Source organism: Zalophus californianus, chromosome 9, assembly GCF_009762305.2.
Source record: "Zalophus californianus isolate mZalCal1 chromosome 9, mZalCal1.pri.v2, whole genome shotgun sequence".
In the NCBI taxonomy this organism is placed as follows: Eukaryota; Metazoa; Chordata; class Mammalia; order Carnivora; family Otariidae; genus Zalophus; species Zalophus californianus.
The window spans coordinates 81,994,249-82,014,909 of NC_045603.1; the positions used below are offsets into that span (position 1 = coordinate 81,994,249).

Consider the following 20,661-nt stretch of genomic DNA (forward strand, 5'->3'; position numbering starts at 1 on the left):
TATAATACACTCTTCTTAATGGGATGAGGGTTGATAAATGACATTAATTTTTAAAAAATGGATAATTAATAACCGTTAAAATGATGTTACATATTGGGTCTCTTGTATCATCTAAATTTCCCTCCACTTCTCAGGCCACAGATATTCATGTTTATCAGTATCCCTCTCTATCCTCTTTAGGATTCCCAAGTAGCCTGGCTCTGCTATTTTTAATGTAGATGACCAAATAAATCCAAGATGAGCTTTGGGCAAATCAGCTAGGGTCAAATATTATATATTCCTAATATGTACTAGCATCCCCTCAATATCTCCAAATATGTTGGGGGGATTAAGATTGCCTCAAACTGATGAACCATGAGAGACGATGGACTCTGAGAAACAAACTGAAGGTTCTAGAGGGGAGGGGGGTGGGGGGATGGGTGAGCCTGGTGATGGGTATTAAAGAGGGCACGTTCTGTGTGGAGCACAGGGTGTTATACGCAAACAATGAATCATGGAACACTACATCAAAAACTAATGATGTAAGTATGGTGATTAACATAATAAAAAAAGATTGCCTCAAACAATTTTAAAGATCTTGAATACTTCGGACAAAAATAAAGCCCTCTCCCATCAATAATATTTCTAGAATATGGGAATGAAGATTGATACAAATCTCAGTTGATTTGCCTTAATTTTTCCCTATATTTTGAAAGCTATAGATATATCTGTACTTGAATATGTGTGTGTGTGTGTGTATGTATATATATATATATATATGTATATATGTATATAGAAAGCATAGAAGAGTGGTTAAGAGTCTTGAAGCTAGATTACTTTGGTTTGAGTCCAGGCTCCATCACCTGCTATTTGTATAAGCTTCAACAGTGTTATATAACATCTCTGTACCTCAGTTTCCTTACTTGTAAAATAATATAATAAAATTATGTACCTCATGAGGTGGTTGTGAGGATTAAATGAGCTCATGCACAAAAACCGCTTTAGAACATGCCTGTAAAGTTACAGGGATTCACTTTGAACACTACATCAAAAACTAATGATGTACTATATGTTGGCTAACTGAACATAATAAAAAAATTTTAAAAAAGTTACAGGGCTTCAAAAACTTTAGTAATTGTGATGATTTGCATCATATGAATATATACATAGGCACATATAATATATAACGGCTTAGTCTACAAAATAAGATGATTTTATGTTTTTATATACATTGCTAAATGCTTTTGTATGTGTAATACATTGTATATATGTATACTCCGTATATGGCACATTTTGATTTTCTTTTTTTTTTATTTAAAGATTTTTATTTATTTATTGAGAGAGAGAGAGAATGGTCGAGAGAGAGCATGAGAGGGAGGAAGGTCAGAGGGAGAAGCAGACTCCCTGCCGAGCAGGGAGCCCGATGTGGGACTCGATCCCGGGACTCCAGGATCATGACCTGAGCCGAAGGCAGTCGCTTAACCAACTGAGCCACCCAGGCACCCACATTTTGATTTTCTTGAAAATTTTAGTTATCTAATGCCCAATGTGAGAATACCAACGCAGCTCATGTCTGGACTGTACGTAGTATAAATTTGGCGTTTTAAATCTACCCATTTAATGAATTAATATTTCTCACCGAATACTGGCTCTAATTCCCAGTGTAAGTGGCATCAAGGTGAAGCAGAAGAGCACAGGTTTAAGGCAGGAGTGCTCTGGATGCTCATTCTGACAAAACCACTCAGAAGCTATATGATTTTGGGCAAGTCATTTAGCCTCTTTGAGCTTTAATTTTTTCATCTGCAAAGCAGGGATGCGACATTTCTTGCAAGTTTGTGGTGAGAAGTAGAAGTACATAAAAGAAGCACTTGGCCAAGAGCCTGGCACATAGTAAATGCTTGATAAATGGAAACACTGATCTTCAATGTGTCGGTTCCACTTCAAACGTGGCTATTATTTTAGAGCCCAACACAAACAAGCATCCCACTGGAAGTGTTTGATCAGCTATAGCTGTTGCTATATAATGATCAGTTAGTCTTAAGGGCATGTGGTTTCAATAACCATGATGGTTGGAAGTTCTGCTGCTTGTAGGAGCAAAAGGGAAGAGGTTGGTGTAACTCAAGTTTCATCAATATCTTACCAGGCAGCTTGCAACTTTGCCTTTTCTCACGCTCTGCCCAGCCTCACCTCTCCTGCCAGTAAGAAGCCCCAGAAACAGTTACACTGAAAACGCTGTAGAAGCTGAAACCCTGTGGGCTGGCAGCACTCTGCTTGGTGGGGTTATGCCAAGCAGGCATGTTTGTCACCCATTGGCCAGAGACCCAGGGGAAGAAGACTCACTCTGTCCCTTTACTTTCACTGAGTCTGAGAGAAATGGATTAAAACCTCAGGCAGTTCACTGTAAATGGCAATTTCTTTTCAAATGTTACATATTTTTATATAATTGGTAGTAAGGGGCCATTGTTTTTTTGTAGTTGGGCCTGATTCACCTCTTGCACATTATATAAGGATTTGGGTTTGACATAATAATAGCTAATTGTGAAAAGCAACTACATATGTACTCTGAAAGTAAATCATTTAATGAATGCCAAAAACTCCTTAGAATAAAAATAATACTTACTATTTCAAGGGATAGTGCAATTATTGATAAATTCTTATGAATTCTTATATTCTTATTACACAAGTGGGTCTGACATGAAGCTTGCATGATATAAGAAACGTGAGGAAAGGTAGCCTAATATAGCAAAGGTGTTTCATGCACACGTGCAGAGAATTTTTCACACAGTTGGTGAAGCCACATTGATCCAGCAATTTGAATGTTATTATTATCCCTGGTCTCTCTCATTAAATACTTAAGAAAACATAGTAAAATTGTTTAAGGATACACATTTAGAATGCTATATCCAGAGCTATATCCAAGTAGCAAATGATTACACTGCTTATAAATTCTAGGCAGATGATAATTTAGAGTCCCCATGAAAGCCCTGAGTTTATTTGATTGTTCTCTTAATTACTGGGCTCTATGCTATCAAATATTTGTGGAAGAGGAAGCTTTTCTTTGTGGGAGTGGATAATAACTGTGCTTACACTTTGAAAATTTTGCCTTGAGTTATTAAGATTTGCATTTCTCACTTTTGTTCCAAGGGAAGGTGTTTGGCCATTTTTAGAAATCAGGTACCAAATAATCATCAAACACCCCAGAAAGTTTCCACTCTAGACAAGTGCAAAATCTCAGGTATTAGCAGTCCACCTCCAGAAACAAATCTAGGAAGAGTGGAAAGGGGGCGAAAGGATGTATCGCTTTTCTAGGTGAACATATTGTGATCGGTATGAGTTGCGTGCATTAAGAAACTATATTCGCTTACTAGCTGCCATTTAGAAACCAGCCAGAAAAAAAGTCTGAGAGAGACCGCACAGACAGGCAAGCCGTAAGCCTCGCTCCCATGCTGCTTCAGTGCCCTGCTCTTCCAGGCGCGTGAAGAATAAACAGACTGTGGTCATTGATCTCCTGGTGGTGTTGTTGCACTCTGGGAAATGCTGGGGGGTGCCCAGGGACGCGGCTTAGTCAATGGATGCGCATCTGAAGAAAATCACCGAGATGAGGAAAAAGAACATGCAAATCGGCTAGAGAAGAGGAAGGGAAGAGCGAGAAAAAGAAACGTGTTGCTCGTATTGTGTCTTCTTAGTCCCTTACCCGCTGCCTCCCTCGTGACATCTCCCTTTTTGCCCCTTTCTGGACACCAGTTCTAGGAAGACCACTCGGGAGCCCCGACTCCCCCCGCCCCCCACCCCGTCCTCCACCCTAGTTTGAGATTTAATAGGGTTTCTTTTCTTTCTCTTTTTTCCTTTTCCTTTTCTTTTCTTTTTTTTTTTTACCCCTGGCAAACCGGCAGCTGTTATAAGTCAATGAAAGTAAGATTGGAAGAGATAAGCGCCAGAGCAGCCTGGGAGCTGTCAGAGCACACACTTAAATCAACCCCACAGCTTCTGCTCCGAGCATTACCCACGGAGTTTCTTCCCATGGTGATGTAACTCTGAGGGTCTCTCTCTGTCGCCTTCACGCGCTGACTCCAGTGTCGCTGGAGTCGAAAGCCCAGCGCTGAGCCTGTCCCCCCTAAATATCATTCCTTGGTTCTTGGGCATTGGGTCACTTGGGTTCACCCCCACAAAACAAAATCAGTTCAACTACCCCGGGGGCAGGGGTGAGAGTGGCTCAAAACTTTTCTCCCCCCGCACCCCAAGGAGTAGGTGGGTTCAAAGTGCCGGCGGCGGGGACCCGCGGGCGCACAGCGGAGCTTAGGGAGGTAGTGGTCGCTTTAAAAACCGAACCTCTCGCTGCTCCCCAGCCTTCGCGCCGGGCAAACGGCGGCTCGCCTCCCAGAAGGTTCCGCGGACACCAGCAGACCCCCACACGCGCCCCTCGTGCGAGCTTTACTGTGTGCATACGGGGGTGAGGGGCAAGCAGGGGCCCAGGTAATGGTTCCAGGGCAGCGGGTGAGGTTCCAGCGCAGGGAAGAAGTTGACAAAGGGGACCTGACTAAACATGAATGCGTATTTATAGATGCGAGCTCCATCGAGATCCGAGATCCGGAGATAGCCCACTCTCCCTGCCTTCTTCCACTCTTGCCGTTTCATTTTATCGCTCCTTTAAGTGGAGGGCAGACTTTTTTTTTTTTTTTTTAAACATTCCTGCACGGTGTGGGTAATCACCGCGTTATTTACAATCTAGTTACTCTGCAGCAGACGGGGAAGCAAACTCTGGGGCTCCTTCTCTTCGGATGGACAGAGAGGGCGGCCAGGCGGCGAGCTGCAAGAAGGAGGTCAGGGTGGGTTTGCGGGAGCTCGGGGGCGACCTGGAGGGAGTCGGAGCCCCCGGCGCCGCCCCCGCGCCCGCCCCCGCCGCACCCCCCGGGGCGGGCGCCCGGCCGCGGTGACCGCCGGCTGGTGCGCTGCCCTCGCCTCCCCCATTGTTCCTACTGTCTTTTTGCCTTTTGTTATTTGCACTCGCATTGTGTTGTTTGTCTCTGAAGCCGCCTCATGACCAGCAAAGGGATTTCACCTCGTCCTTGAGAGCCACACGGGGAGCGAGAGCGAGCGAGCGAGCGAGAGCCGGGGGGAAGAGGGACACGCGCGCGCGCGCACACAGACACACACACACACACACACACACACACAGAGTGAAAAAGGCGAGCCACCAAAACCCATCTCCAGTCTCCTCCCGGGGGCCCCCAGCCCGCCACTGTGCCACTTTGCATCCCACGCCAGAGGAGACATTAAGGAGACCCGGTAAGGTGCGTGAATCGCAGCGTTTTAACTTTGTTGTTCGTCCCGATGTTGTTGTGGGCAGACCTCCAAGGCGCAGAGCTCCCCTCAGCCGCTCGCCGTGCCCGCCACTCAGCACTCGCTCCCGGCTCCAGCTGGAGAGCCGGCTGAGGAGGGAGGGGGCCGCCACCGGAGTTTCCTCAAGTACGGAGGGAGGGGGACTGGGCTGGGGGTGAGGGGGAGGCGGGAGGCGGGAGGCGGCTCGAGACTTGAGGTGGCCCTGTCATCCTCGGGGGGCGGCTGGCCGTGGGGGACCTCGGAGCGTGGGCTTGGCCCCCGTTCAGGAAATGGGATAACTTTAGATATTTGTTGGGGAGCCTGCGCGCTGTTGCCGGTATTGTTTTGTAAGTGGTGGCGGTGGAGGTGGTGATTCGAGATGAGGGCAGGAGTGCAGGGAAAAGCCTAGGCTAGTCTGTGCATTTTGGCTAACGCCAAACCACAGACCCTAAAAGTTGGACAAAGCTCTTTACCCTTCCTAGAATATAAACGCGGCCGCCAGCCCACCCCACAATCTTAATATTCCCCCTTTTCGTCTTTTTGTTTCGCTTTCTGCAATCCCTCTCCTACTAAGTCCTCCTCTCTCCCGCCCGGAATTTCGGAGACAAGTCTCATCCTTCAGAATTCTAGGGATTCCAGCGACCGGAAGCTTTAATTTTAATTGCAACTACTTTCCCCCAACCCCCTCAGTATACCAAGTGAAACCACTCACGTGTTGTGTCACTTTAAGCGCGGGTTTGGGAAATCTCGCTTGCACTTTGGGGCTACGGTAATCAGCAAGGAAGAGAGGTTATACGACTTGAAATCAAATGGGATTTGGAAATGTTTGCATTTGATAGCAGCAGTTTCTTGAGTAGTGATCTGCTGGCATCGGATGCACATGAAGCACTGTTTACATATTTTAATAGTCATTTTCCATACACTTTGCAAAGCGAATATATTAATACGTAGATTGACCCTGGTGACTATCTGAAGAAGCTGGCCTCTCTGACTAAATGCAGAGTGTGGTGAATGTGAATTCATTTTGATGCCTTCCCTTCTCAACTAAGCAGGTCAAAATGAGGAATTCTGTGAATATGTAGAGCCATAGTCTCACTGTCAGCCAACCCAGGCACTCTGGGTGGCAGTCAACTGTACTTCTTCAGAAAAGTTTAGAGATTTGTTCTATCCCATTTGAGAGCCTCACAATATCCAGATATCCAAAGTAGTTTGTCAAGAAAGGCATGAGCTGATTTCCCCCGAGACTGCCTTCAGGCTCAGCACAATTCTTCAGTCAAGGGCAAGACCAAGGGAGATCTGTGGGATTTTGGGTAATAAGTGTGGGAATCTGCAGAGGGACTAGACAGAGGATTTCTTTCCTTGCTGCTCATAAATAATGGCCCCTAGTATCCTTAAGAAAGAAAAAAAAGGCCCACGCAAACAAAACAGGCCAATGAAGTAGGCACGTGGGAGATTTGTAGGCAATGGACATTTCAATCAGAAAAAATACAGCAGAGTTTTTGATCAGGATTACAGGAGTGAGGCTCGATTGCCAAGAGTGATTAGGTTAAGGGCCAGATGGTTTTAAAGTATACAGAAATGTTTTTTAAGTTTGACTTTTATAGAACTAAAAGGAAGACGATTTCTTAGAGTCTTTACAGAACTGCAAAATTTTGATCTAATTTTGAAGGAATTCAGCTGTATGTGAACTGTTGTTAGCTCTGATAGGGAAAGAATCTGGTTTCAAATGTAGATATGTGGGACAAAGTTTCTGGGGGTCCTTCTTCCTGATTTAAATATAGCTCCCAGGCTGAAGCCTAGATAAATTCAGTCACAACAACTTAAAATCAAAAGCACTTACACTGAAAGTTCTCTTAGGCATTGTGCAAAGTTCTCCTGCAAATTATGTCATCAACTGTTTATTCCTCAGAACTGTATAAGATAAAAATCATAAGCATCACTTAAAACTGATGCAATATAGCTTTAAATCCTCAGACTGGTAGGGATTGCTTTTGTTTGCCTAAAAGGTGGATCTTTCATCACATGAGTTGTTTAAAAACATTTAATTGTGGGGGTGGGAAGGGATGTGTATAATTATTTAGTTATTTGTGTTAATTATATAGTAGCATACTCACTTGAAATTTTTTTTTTCTTTCCAGTGGTCTTCTAACAATCTTGTACATGAAGAATTAATAGAGTTTTTTGTTTGCTTGTGGGTTTTTAAAAAATCTCTTTTTGTAGCCTTTTTGAATGGGCAATATCAAATCAATCTGAGATAGACTTGAAAGAGTAAACTTAGTACAGGAAAAAAGAGCTTCAGCTCTTAATAGACAAACTCTGTATTAGTTTTGTTGTTGAGCTTAAACAGTTCTGGTTGAATGGCATGTTATATACAGGATTCAAAACTCTCAAACTTTTTTGGTAAATAACCAGGCATTTGAGATTCAGTGGTTATTTCAAGTTAACTTAGTTCTATACATGTAAATGCACATCCTGTTTAGACTGACACATGACTTTGTAAAAGAAAAAAAATGAATATACGCTTATAAAGATGTTATCTGTGGAGTGTTATGGAGTAAATAGTAAATAACAAAAGGGTGAAGTTTATACTCAGGTATGATGGCTTTTTGTTTTGTTTTGTTTTTGGTCCTTTTTGGGGGTAAGACAGGTATAGGGAAAGTTTAAAATTTCATTTTCCAGGTAGAAGAATGAATTTGAATGCTTGAATAATTTTTCTTTTAAAGCAAATGAAAACTATGTAATTAAAAGAGCATACTGTCTTCTTGAAAAAGCTCTATTCATTTACTAAGTGATGGGCAATCATTGTTTTGAAGTCATGTTCAGATTATATAAAAAAGCAATATATAGGGCAGGATAAAACTTGTTTTTAGTGATCTTCTAAAATATACTGGGTTTCAAATAACTCAGAGTTCTAAGGTTGAATGTTATTTAGATTTCCATCAGGTAGAATTGTTGGATATGATTGATTGGCATAACCGGGACCTTCCACTCAATATCCAATCACCTGCAGTGGTAGAAATGCTATAATTAGAGTTTTGAGAGTAATCTAGAAAATTTATTTGTCTAGGCCTAAAGTCAATGCATTCCCTCACACACTCGTCACAATTTTTTAGCCTGAGAAATGTAGGCTTATTTTAAAGGCGAAGAAAGTCCTTGGCTGTTTCAAATAAACTATATCCTGAACCTAGATTGTAGATAGTTAATAAAATAAAAGTCCAATTTTGTTCCAAACAATGTTTAAAACACCAATTTGTAAATTGTCTACATTTGGTTTTCATATGTTAATGATTTGGGATCTGAAACTTCTTTTAGAAAGGCATTTTGGTTTATCTTAAAAAACACCATACAAAACTGTCTAAACAACTCTGTAAATAAACTGTTCCAAATGCCTCAATTTGATGAATGAATTAAAGAATTATAGTTCTTAATCCAATTATGATCGGTCTTGTTATTCCATTTCCCATTTGGGGGAGCTTGGGAATGGTAAATGATTCTCAAATGTGAGTGGGGTCTTTTGTTTATTTTCTGTGTGTGATGTAACATAAATAATTACTCATACCTAACAGGAGAAGGATCTTAGAAGTAGAAAAGTTATTTAATGATTTTCAATTAAACCAAGAATTCATTTGCATGAAAAGTTGCTCTTAATGGAAGAGTAGAACAAAATTTTTAAGAATACAAAGCAAGGATCTAACCTTTTGCTTAAAACTAGTGATTTTTTTATATTTAAAGGGGGGAGAAATGGAGCACTTACAGCTCAGTAGTAGGGCAGATATTCGGGCACTTTTATTTGCTTTTAGCTGGGCCATGTTGGGACATTTCTGGGGTGCTATTTAATAAACTTTACTACATTCAATTTCCTTGTCTTTAAAATTAAGGGTAATATGTTTTTTGGGTTGTTTCCTCCAAACCCCTACCCCTTTAGCTGCCTACATGGGTGCTTTTGAATGCTCTCCTGATCAGGGGCCTGGACTGTAGGATGGGCCCTTGATAACATCCCAGTTTGCTTTGAAGGACGCTTCTGAATTCCTGCCCCATTTGACCAGTTTAACCTTGTCTTTAAAATTAAGGGTAATATTTTTTTGGGGTTGTTTCCTCCAAACCCCTATCCCTTTAGCTGCCTACATGGGTGCTTTTGAATGCTCTCCTGATCGGGGCCTGGACTGTAGGATGGGCCCTTGATAACATCCCAGTTTGCTTTGAAGGACCCTTCTGAATTCCTGCCCCATTTGACCAATTTAACCTCTGGTTCATAAACTAATTAATTCAAAATTATTAATAGCTCATGGTTTAATTCTCTAGATGTGGTTACTATCATTATTACTGTTATTGTTACAGTTTATTATGACCATCTAATTCCTTAGAGAAAGAGTTGTGGAGATTACAGGTATCATGTGAAACCGCCAGAGGAAATATTTATGAACATAGGGATTTTTTTCAATACTACTTAAATCATACCTTATAGGCAAGTAATTAGTTAGCTTACTTGTAAGGACGTTGGGCAGGCATATTGATAAAAGTAGGGGGGAATGAATGTATTTAAGGAATATATTAAATAACCATCTTTAAAAATTGAGCCTTAAAAATAAACAAACCCAGAAAAAAAATGTGTCTCCAGGAGAGGTCGTATTGACTTCTATAGGTACAGGTCCATTTATTCTTTATTGCTTAAAGTTCATTATAAGTTAAAAAGGAAAAGAAAAACCTGATTCTATCTTTGATGCTCAATTACTTGTCATTCAGTTATTTTGTGATTATATGCTATCGTGTGTCCAAAGGGGACAAATAATGCAGTGGTCAACGGGATGGGAGGGCTCTGGCTTGACCTCCAGCTGGAATTCCCTAGAAGCTCAGGTATTGTGTTGTCACCTGCAGCACCAATTAAAGTCTTGGATGTAGGGAACCCAGGAAGGAACTGGGATGTAAGAGGCAATCTCACTTGCTTTTGGAGCTTCTCAGTTTAGGTCTATGTGTAATTCTTCCAAGACTTCGCTTGTAGTTCTGAGCATTCAGTACTCTGCCCCGTTTACTCACCTCTAAAGCTGGAGATTATACTGCTTGTTCTTATATGGATATTGCATGGATTATACTAGATATTGTATGCCAAATTCCTAGCATAGGGTTTGTCCTGAACTAGGTACTTAGTAAATGTTAGCTACACTCTTCTGTCCCTCCAGTTAAGTCTTTTTGATCATTAATAATGTTTGAAGCTTAATTTCATACTTGCTTTGTACTGGACTTAATTTGAGTCCAAGAAGAAAAATATATCACTTCCTTGAGGCTGAGATCAACACTTTAAAACAGTGATTCAGTTAACGTCTATATATGATCTCTGACAATGCGGTTTTATTAAGATGCTGTATTTGGTGCAAGTGTGAATTCTATCTTTTATTCATAGAAATGTTCCTTCAGTAATTAACATATTATCCTACATAATAGGTAAAGGCAAACAAAAACTCTAGGACCTCACTATAGATCTCTCTTCTTGTTATCCTTTTTGATTTCCCATTACAGATACACAGCAGTGAAAATTTATTGTGACTTTATCCATAGATAGTTATCTACCTCTGAATAATATGACGTTATAGTACACATAGATAGAGATTCCACTTGGAAAAAGAAATAAATCTGACTTTGTAATGTTTGCCCTTTGGAGTTAGCAGTTTCTTCAAAGAGAACTTCCTAGGCTTGTTTATATGGGGTACAAGGAGAAAGGCACAGGGTGCCTGGGTGGCTCAGTTGGTTAAGCAACTGCCTTCGGCTCAGGTCATGATTCTGGAGTCCCAGGATCGAGTCCCACATTGGGCTCCCTGCTCATCAGGGAGTCTGCTTCTCCTTCCGACCATCCCCCCTCTCATGTTCTCTCTCTCAAATAAATAAATAAAATCTTAAAAAAAAAACGAGAAAGGCACAATAAATATACTATTACCTGTGTGAAGAGATGATGTATAGTAATGTGGAGAAATTAGTGGGTGTTTTCTCTTTACAGTGATAGGGAAAATTTCTCTGTAAGTACGGGCTTCCCCCACTATCCGAAAGTGGAACATTCCAGTGAAACTTTTTGTGAGCTGAAATGGTATAAAGTGAAGAAGCAATTACCATTTTTATAAAAGCAGAAATCCTCTTTGGATTAGTGAAAATAGGTACTAATGTAGATGTTTCATAAAAGCAAAATGGTGTAAAGCCAACCTTTTGGATAGTGGGGTGGGGGAACCTATACATGTGACCAAAGATAAAGGAAAGGTTTTTTTAAAAAGCAAATAAATAACTTGGTTATTGCATTAATTTGGATCCCTTGAGAAGCAGATGACAGGAGGGGATTAGACATGTACTAAGAGGGAGCAGAAAGCTGGGAGAGGCTTTCAGTTGTGATCCCAGTTTGACACCTATGGAAGGAGAGATGGAAGGAAGGAGGATTGAGTAGAAAGAAGCTCTATTGTCATGCAGTCCAGGAGAGGTTGTTTGGCCCAGCAGAGGAGAGTCAGCCATTGGAAGAGTCCTCTGTCCCCTGACTGCGTTCAGTCACTGGACGGGAACAGCCCCCTTGAAGCATGGCCCTGGTGCACAACTGTTGCTAGAGACCTAGGGGCAGCAGGTGGGGCACTGAGTCCATTATAATCTTGCAATAGGAGATCTGGGTGGTATAGTGGTTTGGCCATCTAGCCTGGGAGTTAGTAGCAGTAACTCTGGTCAGGTGGACTTGTCACTAATAAAAAGACCCAGCAATTTCTTTTAGCTCTGAGATGCTTTATTTTCCTCCACTGAAAAATGAGCATAATGATAGTATCACCTCGCAGAGTCCTCATCAGATTAAATGAGGTTGTATGAAATTATGTGTAAATTTATAGTATGGTGTATGGTGTAGAGGAGCTGCTCAATGTAAACAGTAGTCCCCCCTTATGCACAGGGGATACATTCCAAGACTTGAAACCATGGAGAGTACTGAACGCTGTATATGCTTTGTTTTTTCCTATGCATTCATACATACCTATCATAAAGTTTCATTTATTAATTAGATGTAGTCAGAGATTAACAAAAATAATAATCACAAAACGACTGTAACAATATACTGTAATAAAAGTTATGGGAATGTGGTATCTCTTTCTCTCAAAATTTCTTTTTTTTTAAAGATTTTTATTTATTTGAGAGAGAGGATGAGATAGAGAGAGAGAGAGAGAGCATGAGAGAGGGAGGGTCAGAGGGAGAAGCAGACTCCCTGATGAGCAGGGAGCCCGAAGCGGGACTCGATCCCGGGACTCCAGGATCATGACCTGAGCCGAAGGCAGTCGCTAAACCAACTGAGCCACCTAGGCACCCTCAAAATTTCTTTTTGTACTGTACTTACCCTTCCTGTAATGATGTGAGATGATAAAATGCCTGTGTGATAAGATGAAGTAAGGTGAATGATGTAGGCATTGTGACGTAGTGTTAGTCTACCGCTGATCTGACCATACGTCAGAAGGAGGATCATGTGTCTGGAGCACGGATGACCTCAGGTAAGTGAAACCACAGGTGGGGGGTGGGGGGCCTATTACTGTATTGCACTCTTTCTAATGTACTCATAATATGCAACTGAGTGGTGTAGCTGAATGTATCAGGTGAGAGTAAATCTACTTGAACAATAGATACTACATGTAATTAGAAGGCATTGTTTTTGCAAGCAAACATCTTTAATGTTTGCCTTTTACACATAGCTCAGTTTATTTCTCATGCCTCAAACCCTTATTTCTATCAGGTTATAAACCGCGCAACAGATAGACCAACTGACCTTGGCCATCTTCAGGTAATTTGCCCTAAAGCATGAGGTAGACAGAAGGCTCTCTTCATTTCCTTACCCCTCTAGGCTTCCTATTCAGTTGAGAAGCAACTTGCACTGTAAGTCTGCATTTTATCTTGAGCCTCAAACACCTTGCAAGGCTTTGCTCCCCTATGTTACTGTTCCTAAACCAACTTGCCGCACCACAAAGCACTGAACTCAAGTGGCCCTCAGTGCTTGCTCCTGCTGTGATGAGTCACAGAGCCACCAGCACTTTGTTGCGTTAGATTTGATCACTGCCATGAGCAGTCCTTCGATTGTCAGCTAAGAGACCCTTCAGGGAGTTGTCCCTTAATAGAAAGTCTCTTTTCTTCCCTCCTGTTGTAACTTTAAATTAAAAGAAACTGTAGAGGGGAGCGGGTGGTATTGCAGCAGTTCATTCTTCTACCCACTGGGAGAACAACATCTGAGAAAAGACGTTATTGGACTGAGAATTGAGTTGTTGCTATTTTTTTGGGCCAGCATGGGGGGGCCGTTGTGGTGGAGGAGGATGAAGACCATGTCGTTTAGACTCAGACTGATTCTCAGTAATGCAATGGAGAGCAGTCCTTCTGTGTGTGCTAGCGAGCATTTTTTTTTTTTTTTGGATACGATACACTGACTTAGCATATTAATTTCTACTGGGATTCACAGGACCACTGGCATTTTACCCCTGATTTTTAGGTGGTTCTGTGAGTTCTAGTGTGGGAAACTGGCACTGGGACAACTTCAGAGTCCAAGGAGGATGGGAGGCAGGAAAAGAGAGCTAATTTTTGACACATTCCTTAAACAAGTGACCCCTCTAGGGAATCTGTGCCCAGGATAAGAGCTGCTTACTGTGAGCCTTTTGGCATAGTTTTCCCCGAATAGTGAGCGTTGGTTACTTTAACATTAAAAAGGCTGATGAACTTAACATTGGCAAGAGGAAAAGAGATGTTGGTATTTTTGATGATGTGTTTTCTAGATGCTGTTTCACATTAAATTTCTGATTTAATTCTCTGCCGTGCCGGGCTTTATGGCTTCCGTAGGTGCTGGTCCATTCCCATTCTGGGTTAGGACCTGCCCCCAAGTCTGATGTCTGCTAAGATTTCCTGGTGTAATTCATGGCTACTAAAAGCTGAAGTTGTTTGATGTGTGACTGAGGTTTGCATGTGAGTTCTTGCGATGCTTGGTGTTACTATGCAGTATTGGCAGTCTTTCCCATGTATCTGGCACATTCAGTCTCATTAATTTACTCTTGCACTGGGAACTGTTTTTGAACAAGTGCATACTATTTCTCATAATTCTGCATTGACTTTTCTTTCAGCCTCACTCCACTGTACCTTCACTACGAGCAGGATAGTAGCGCATTTTCTACATTACATCAGGAAATGAAGTGATAATTTTTAATGCATACTAAACAAACAGATCTATCCGTATGTAGAGATCCTTAATACTCCCCCTATTTATTTCTAGGAACTTACTCAGACCTCCCCCCCAAATGCTGTTCCCTCCCTGCTTCTTTTTCCCCATCACTGCCTATTGGGATTTTCTTAACCTTTCTGTTACCACAAAGTCTTTATTATCATGGCACCATTGACCACTCTGCATTGTGTGAGTCTCACTGGATGAAGCGAGAAGTGAAAGGTGTGCCTGACTGCATTGCTGCCTGGTTTGAAAGGGGTAACTCAGAGGGTGATCAAACACTTCTCATTAGAAGGGAAACTTCATGAGGGCAGTGTGTTGTGACTGTCCCTGGCATAATCACGATGCCTGGGATGGAGCAGCAAAACAAATGATTGCTGAGCCAACATATCTTGCACAGTGAGCTTCATTTTTGATTCAAGACAGCCCTGCAGGACAGGGAAGCGGGAAAACTAACAGCCCTAGAGCACTGACATGTTCCAGGCATGGTGCTAGGCACTTTATGTGGATAATCTCCTCTAATCTTCATAGCCCACCTAAATAATTAGATGGGTATTATCCCCTTTTCATGGATGGGTGAACAAACTTCAGTGGGTCAGGTGCAGGCCTTTTTTTTTTTTTTTCAGCAAGGGAGCAGGAGAATCATTGCCTGAATCTCAGTCTATTTGACTCTGCCACTTGTATTCTTTCCATAATTCTGTGGCCAACATGCTGGTGTGGGGAGCACTAGACATACCTGCCTGTCTCCCACTGGGGATAAGTAGGAGGCACAGGCAAGAATTCACAGAAAGAGATGCCTGAGATGTAAAGTAAATCCTAAATGTTGGTTATTATTATCGAGAACCCATTCGTTTATTAACAAAAAAATATGGAGGCACCTGGGTGGCTCAGTAGTTGGGCATCTGCATTCGGCTCAGGTTGTGGTCCCGGGGTCCTGGGATCGCCCCCCCCCCACCACCGGGGTTGGGCTCCCTGCTCGGCGGGGGGGCCTGCTTCTCCCTCTCCCACTTCCCCCTGCTTGTGCTCCCTCTCCCAATCCCCCCTGCTTGTGCTCCCTCTCCCACTCCCCCCTGCTTGTGTTCCCTCTCCCACTCCCCCCTGCTTGTGCTCCCTCTCTCACTGTGTCTCTCTCTGTCAAATAAATAAAATCTTAAGAAAAATATGTATCGATCACACAGATGCATGTTGTTTGCACTTTACCTAATAGGAAATATTTTATGATTTGAAGCAAAGATTCTGAATACTTAAAAACTGACATCAAAGGAAATGATAGAACAGTATTTCTCAAAGGTGATCACTCAGTCACCTAGTTGAAAACCATTTGGGATATTTTTAAAAATCTACCTTTCTGGCCCCTACTCAGACAGGAAATCTGAATCTCTGTGGTTATAGCTCCGTAACCCTACATTGTTAACAAGTATGACTGGCAATTCTTTTGCACATAAAAGTTTGGGAACCAGTGATAAAAAAGTATTGACTTAGTTTGGTAATATATATATATAGCATCTGGAATTAAAGTAAGATGTTCAAAGAATAATGGCAGTGCCAAGATAAAGCACAACTGATTGCTAGATTTTTAGACTTTTTTTTGATGATGTGGTTTTAGGAGTTTTGAAATAAAATATAAGATACCTTCAGTAAATTTGAATATATAGAACATCAGCATGCTTAAAGTCAAGAGTGAGGTGACCTGTCACAAAATGGGTTGGGAAAGGGTGTCAGTTAGGGAAAGGGTGTCAGTTATGTGCCTTCTAGGTTTGGAAAGAACTTTCTAAAAAGACCAATCTAAAATGGCTAAACTGAAGTAAACTGAAGACCAGAGGTTGATTTATTTGTCCAGCTCTGTATCCCAAATATTTAAAACGGTGCCTGGAACGTAGTAGGTGTTTCAAGGCCTTTGTTTAATGAATTAATAAAGACAGGCAGAGGAAGAGAGTAGTATGTGTAAAATAGATTAGAATAGTTTGATCATGATTATTGTGAATAAAGAAGTCAAGAAAGAGTATGCTGGAAAGGAATCCTAGTGAGACAAGACAAGGACAAGATTTTAATTAGACAAATATGGTCCTTACAGGAAAGTGCCTTCATGCAAACAAATAAACAATGCAAAGACAAACCTGAGGTTTGTGTAGGATTAAATCATCGGGCTACTGTCTGTGTGTATTATCTTGGGAGCAGCAATTACTACATGAGGACAGGGACCAAGTCTGTTTTGTTCTCCATATGATCATAGGACTCAATAAATATTTATTGAACAAATGACAGAGTTTCCACATGAACTGGAAAAGAAAGCTTTTAAATGACACAAAAATGTCTTGTAAAAAGAGGAAAAAATCTTTTTTTTAAGATCTTTATTTTATTTTATTTTTTTTTCTTATGTTAGTCACCATACATTACATCATCAGTTTTTGATGTAGTGTTCCATGATTCATTGTTTGTGCATAACACCCAGTGCTCCACGCAGAACGTGCCCTCCTTAATACCCATCACCAGGCTAACCCATCACCCCACCCCCCTCCCCTCTAGAACCTTCAGATTGTTTCTCAGAGTCCATCGTCTCTCATGGTTCGTCTCTCCCTCTGATTCCCCCCCTTCATTTTTCCCTTCCTTCTCCTAATGTCCTCCATGCTCTTCCTTATGTTCCACAAATAAGTGAAACCGTATGATAATTGACTTTCTCTGCTTGACTTATTTCACTTAGCATCATCTCCAGTCCCATCCATGTTGATGCAAAAGTTGGGTATTCATAGAAAAAAAATCTTTACAATGGCTAGCCAATAGATTGGTGATCATGAAAATAGCAAATCTTCATAGGATTGCATGTTCTCAGTCTCTTTAGAGTTTAATAAAGTCTCCATCTGATTGTTTGCCTGTCACCAAGCACTGCCTTTCCTTCAATGCCACTTTCATTTTACTGTTTCAAAAATTAGCTATTTAATTAGTCTTTGTTGAATAGTTCAATCAGTGAATGAAGGGTACTGACTTGGGCCCAGGAGGAGGGGGGGGTGGGTGATTGAAAGCAGAGGAAGAAGAGAGTTGTCCTCATTCGCTTAGAATTCTCAGAGTGACACAAGATCCAGAGACCTTTGAGTAGGCATATTTCCCATATAGCTCAAGGCCTGATTGTTGGGATCTTGAGGGGAAGGATGTTTGCTAAGGTAATGGCTGCAAAGGTGGGTTCAGCATTGTTAGAAGAGGCAGTCATTCCTTTGATCTGGGAAGTCAGGCCAGAAAATGTATTGTGGGAAAGATGGTAAAAAGTAATCCTAAACCTAACAGGAGTTTCAGTGGAAAAATGGCTCTAATTCAAGCAGTGTAATGTTAACATCAATGTGCGTCTCATGGCTCAAGCCCTGCGTACTGCTTTGGAAATAAAAGGAGATTGTGTAAAGAATTAGTAATACAAGGCATTTTTAAGTGCTTTATTGCAGAGGCCTGTGATACTCTGTGAAATCTATGCAGCTTTTTCTTCCTGCTGTGCTTAATTTCAGAATCTGATGCTATTACCTATCCTTGGAGAAAAAAAAAAAACGACTCTCTGTTAACTCTTAAAAACCGAGTTTAACATGGCACTTGCTTTCAACATAATCTTTCTGACATTTCTTGGGGAGAGAAATGGTGTTTTTAGCCACAGAAGGTTTGCCTTCAAGTTTAGTACATAGGATTGCTTCTAGGGGGCAGCATTAGAGTAAGGGCAAGTTGGAAATAAATGTTGAAAGCATTAAGTTTAGAAATGGCTCAATCAGCTTGAAGAACAAGGTCCCTGAAAGAGTTGGCATAGATTGTGTTTGGCATGAATCCAGACCTGAAGCCAGAGAGGAAAATGTGTTATAAGAAGATCAGGCAGAAGAAGGCAGGACAGGAGTGAACTCTTTACAATATAGGTGGCTATCTTCTTGGGACATGAGGACACGCCCACCAAAAATAAGTTCTCTGGCATGCCATCTGTGCTCTTTCTTCTGTCTAGCTTGAAATAACAGTTGACCTTGATTGATAGTTTATTATTGCCAGGCATTGTGCTAAGCAGTTTATTTTTATTTTTATTGATTCTTTCCAGTACTTCTCTAATGTAGATGCAAACATTGCCCCATTATAAAGATAACATTGAGTTTGCCCAAAAGTAGCATAGCTGTGTGGTGGTGGAATTGAGACTTGAACCCAGAGTGGTCGATTCTGAAGCCTGGGCTTTTACCTATGGTAATATGGGAAGTATATTTTAAGTCCTGTTGAGTCATCCCTCACAATGACACTTATAGTTCCCCCTTTCTTTATATATGCACTTCTGTTACCCAAGGGTATGCTTTTTCCAGCTTATTTCGGACCTACTGCGAAGTTCCACAAACTAGTGTCTCTCCTTACAATCTGCTGTGTTTACCACTGTCAGGTCAGTCTTCCTGACATATTATTTAAATCGTGTGGCCCCTTTCTCAAAAATTCAAAGTGCCTGAGTCCTATAGACAGATGGGACCCAGACTCCTAAGTCTAGTTTTTGAGGGTCTTTCAACCTATCTCCAAGTCTTCTATCTTTTCAGGCTCATATTTGAACTTTTCCCTTTGAGAATAATTTGCTTCTGATCTGGATTCAAGCTGAACACAATTTCCCAGATGACTCCCAAAGGATCTGCAACGTGTCAGCCTTATCAGCTCTTCTCAGAATGCTCCCACCAGAGGCCATCCCATTGCTTAAAAAGCCACTGCTCACACCTGAACACTGTCCGACTCAGTTCTTCCAGAGTTTCTTTTTCCATCTGCTTCAGATTTGCTCATCAGTTGACTTTTCTTAGTTCTTGATCCACTTGTCTATATATCTGCTTTCTCTTTTTGTTTTGTCCCTTCATTCATTCAGCAATCAACACACATTTATTCAACACCTACTATGAACCAGACACCCTGTTAAATGTCAGTGATGTAGGGAGTAGGCATATACCTTGTACACAAGGATTTAAAGTCTATTAGGGAAGATAAACTTTAATCAATTACCTGCATTTATGATTACAAACTGTACAACTCTATTTCACAGAAGTATATACAATCTGTAGGAGAAGCATCTGTTATATTAAGGGGGGGCCAGTCAGAGGAGGCTGCCATGAAGAAGTCACATCTGAAAAATGGCTAATGAGGTAAATAAGACAAGACAAAAAACTTTTGAGACATGAGGAGCAGCATGTGCAAAGATTCCAAAGAGGGGGAAGGGTATGTTCTTGGAATTAGAAGGCCAGCATAGCTGGAGCCAAGTGACTGGGAAATGAGACTCCAGAAGTAGGTTGGGATCAGATCATTAAACCTGATGCACCATGTTAAAAAGTTGAGTCTTTACAAAAAGGGTGATAAGAAAACCACTGAATAGTTTCTGGCAAGAAACTAATAAAATTTGTGGCTATAGCATGTAGACCAAACTTAAGAGAGGCTATTAGTGTTATTTACACAAGAGAAAAATGGTGGCTTGGAATTTGGACTCTAGCAGTATTGTTAGAGATGAAGACAAGAGGAAGGACTTCAGGAGAAAAACATGCAAAGTCACCCAATTTCAGGTGCTTTGTAAACTCTGCCTTCCAACCGCATTCCAGCAACTTACTGGGATATTCCCTCTGGTAATTACCCATTTGTTTCCATGTTTCATATGTTCAGAAGAGAGATGTATGAGACTGTATGTCTCCTGAGATCTCCCCGGGCTGGATCGGTACCTGCTGTAGCCCTTGACTATTCAGGCAAAACATATAGTGCTTCCTGTCTACATCTATATATGTGTCTTCACGTTTCTATGTGTTTCTTTGGTATGTATCATCCCTTTATTTAGATTTCCTGAAACTCTACCCATCTCTTAATTTCCAAATTAAAATTTGCTTTTTCATAGCATCCTCATAGAATATACTGACCGGAGAATCTCTCCTTCTGATCTTGTTATTTACATCTATAACCACTTTTATGACTTAATTATATATTGTACCATATTGTAAGCATGTTGTGAACATGTCTTATCCTTTGAGATATAATTGTGAGTTTGTGCTTTGGAATGCAGATGCTGTAGTTCATTATTATACCCCTATTTTGGATCATCATTTACCTCTTTTGAGCTGGGCAATTTACTTAACCTCTCTCAGTCTGTGATTCCTCATCTGCAAAATGGGGATAATTATATCAATAAGCAGTTGTGAGGAATCAAC

At 41.3% G+C, this 20,661-nt stretch overlaps 1 protein-coding gene across 8 annotated transcripts in view; it reads left to right on the top strand.

Annotated features, from left to right (window-relative positions):
- Positions 1-20,661, top strand: part of SOX5 (SRY-box transcription factor 5) — a 1,040,220-nt gene that overhangs the window by 16,016 nt on the left and 1,003,543 nt on the right. For 6 of the 8 annotated variants that reach the window (XM_035729355.1, XM_027594379.1, XM_027594374.1 and 3 more), the window contains exon 1: positions 5,045-5,270. The exons of 1 other annotated variant lie outside the window; for it this stretch is intronic. The gene's annotated coding sequence lies outside the window, so the exon portion shown is untranslated. Of the gene's footprint in view, positions 1-5,044; positions 5,271-20,661 lie in introns of those variants that run through there. One more of the 8 variants, XM_027594378.1, reaches the window with a different exon arrangement.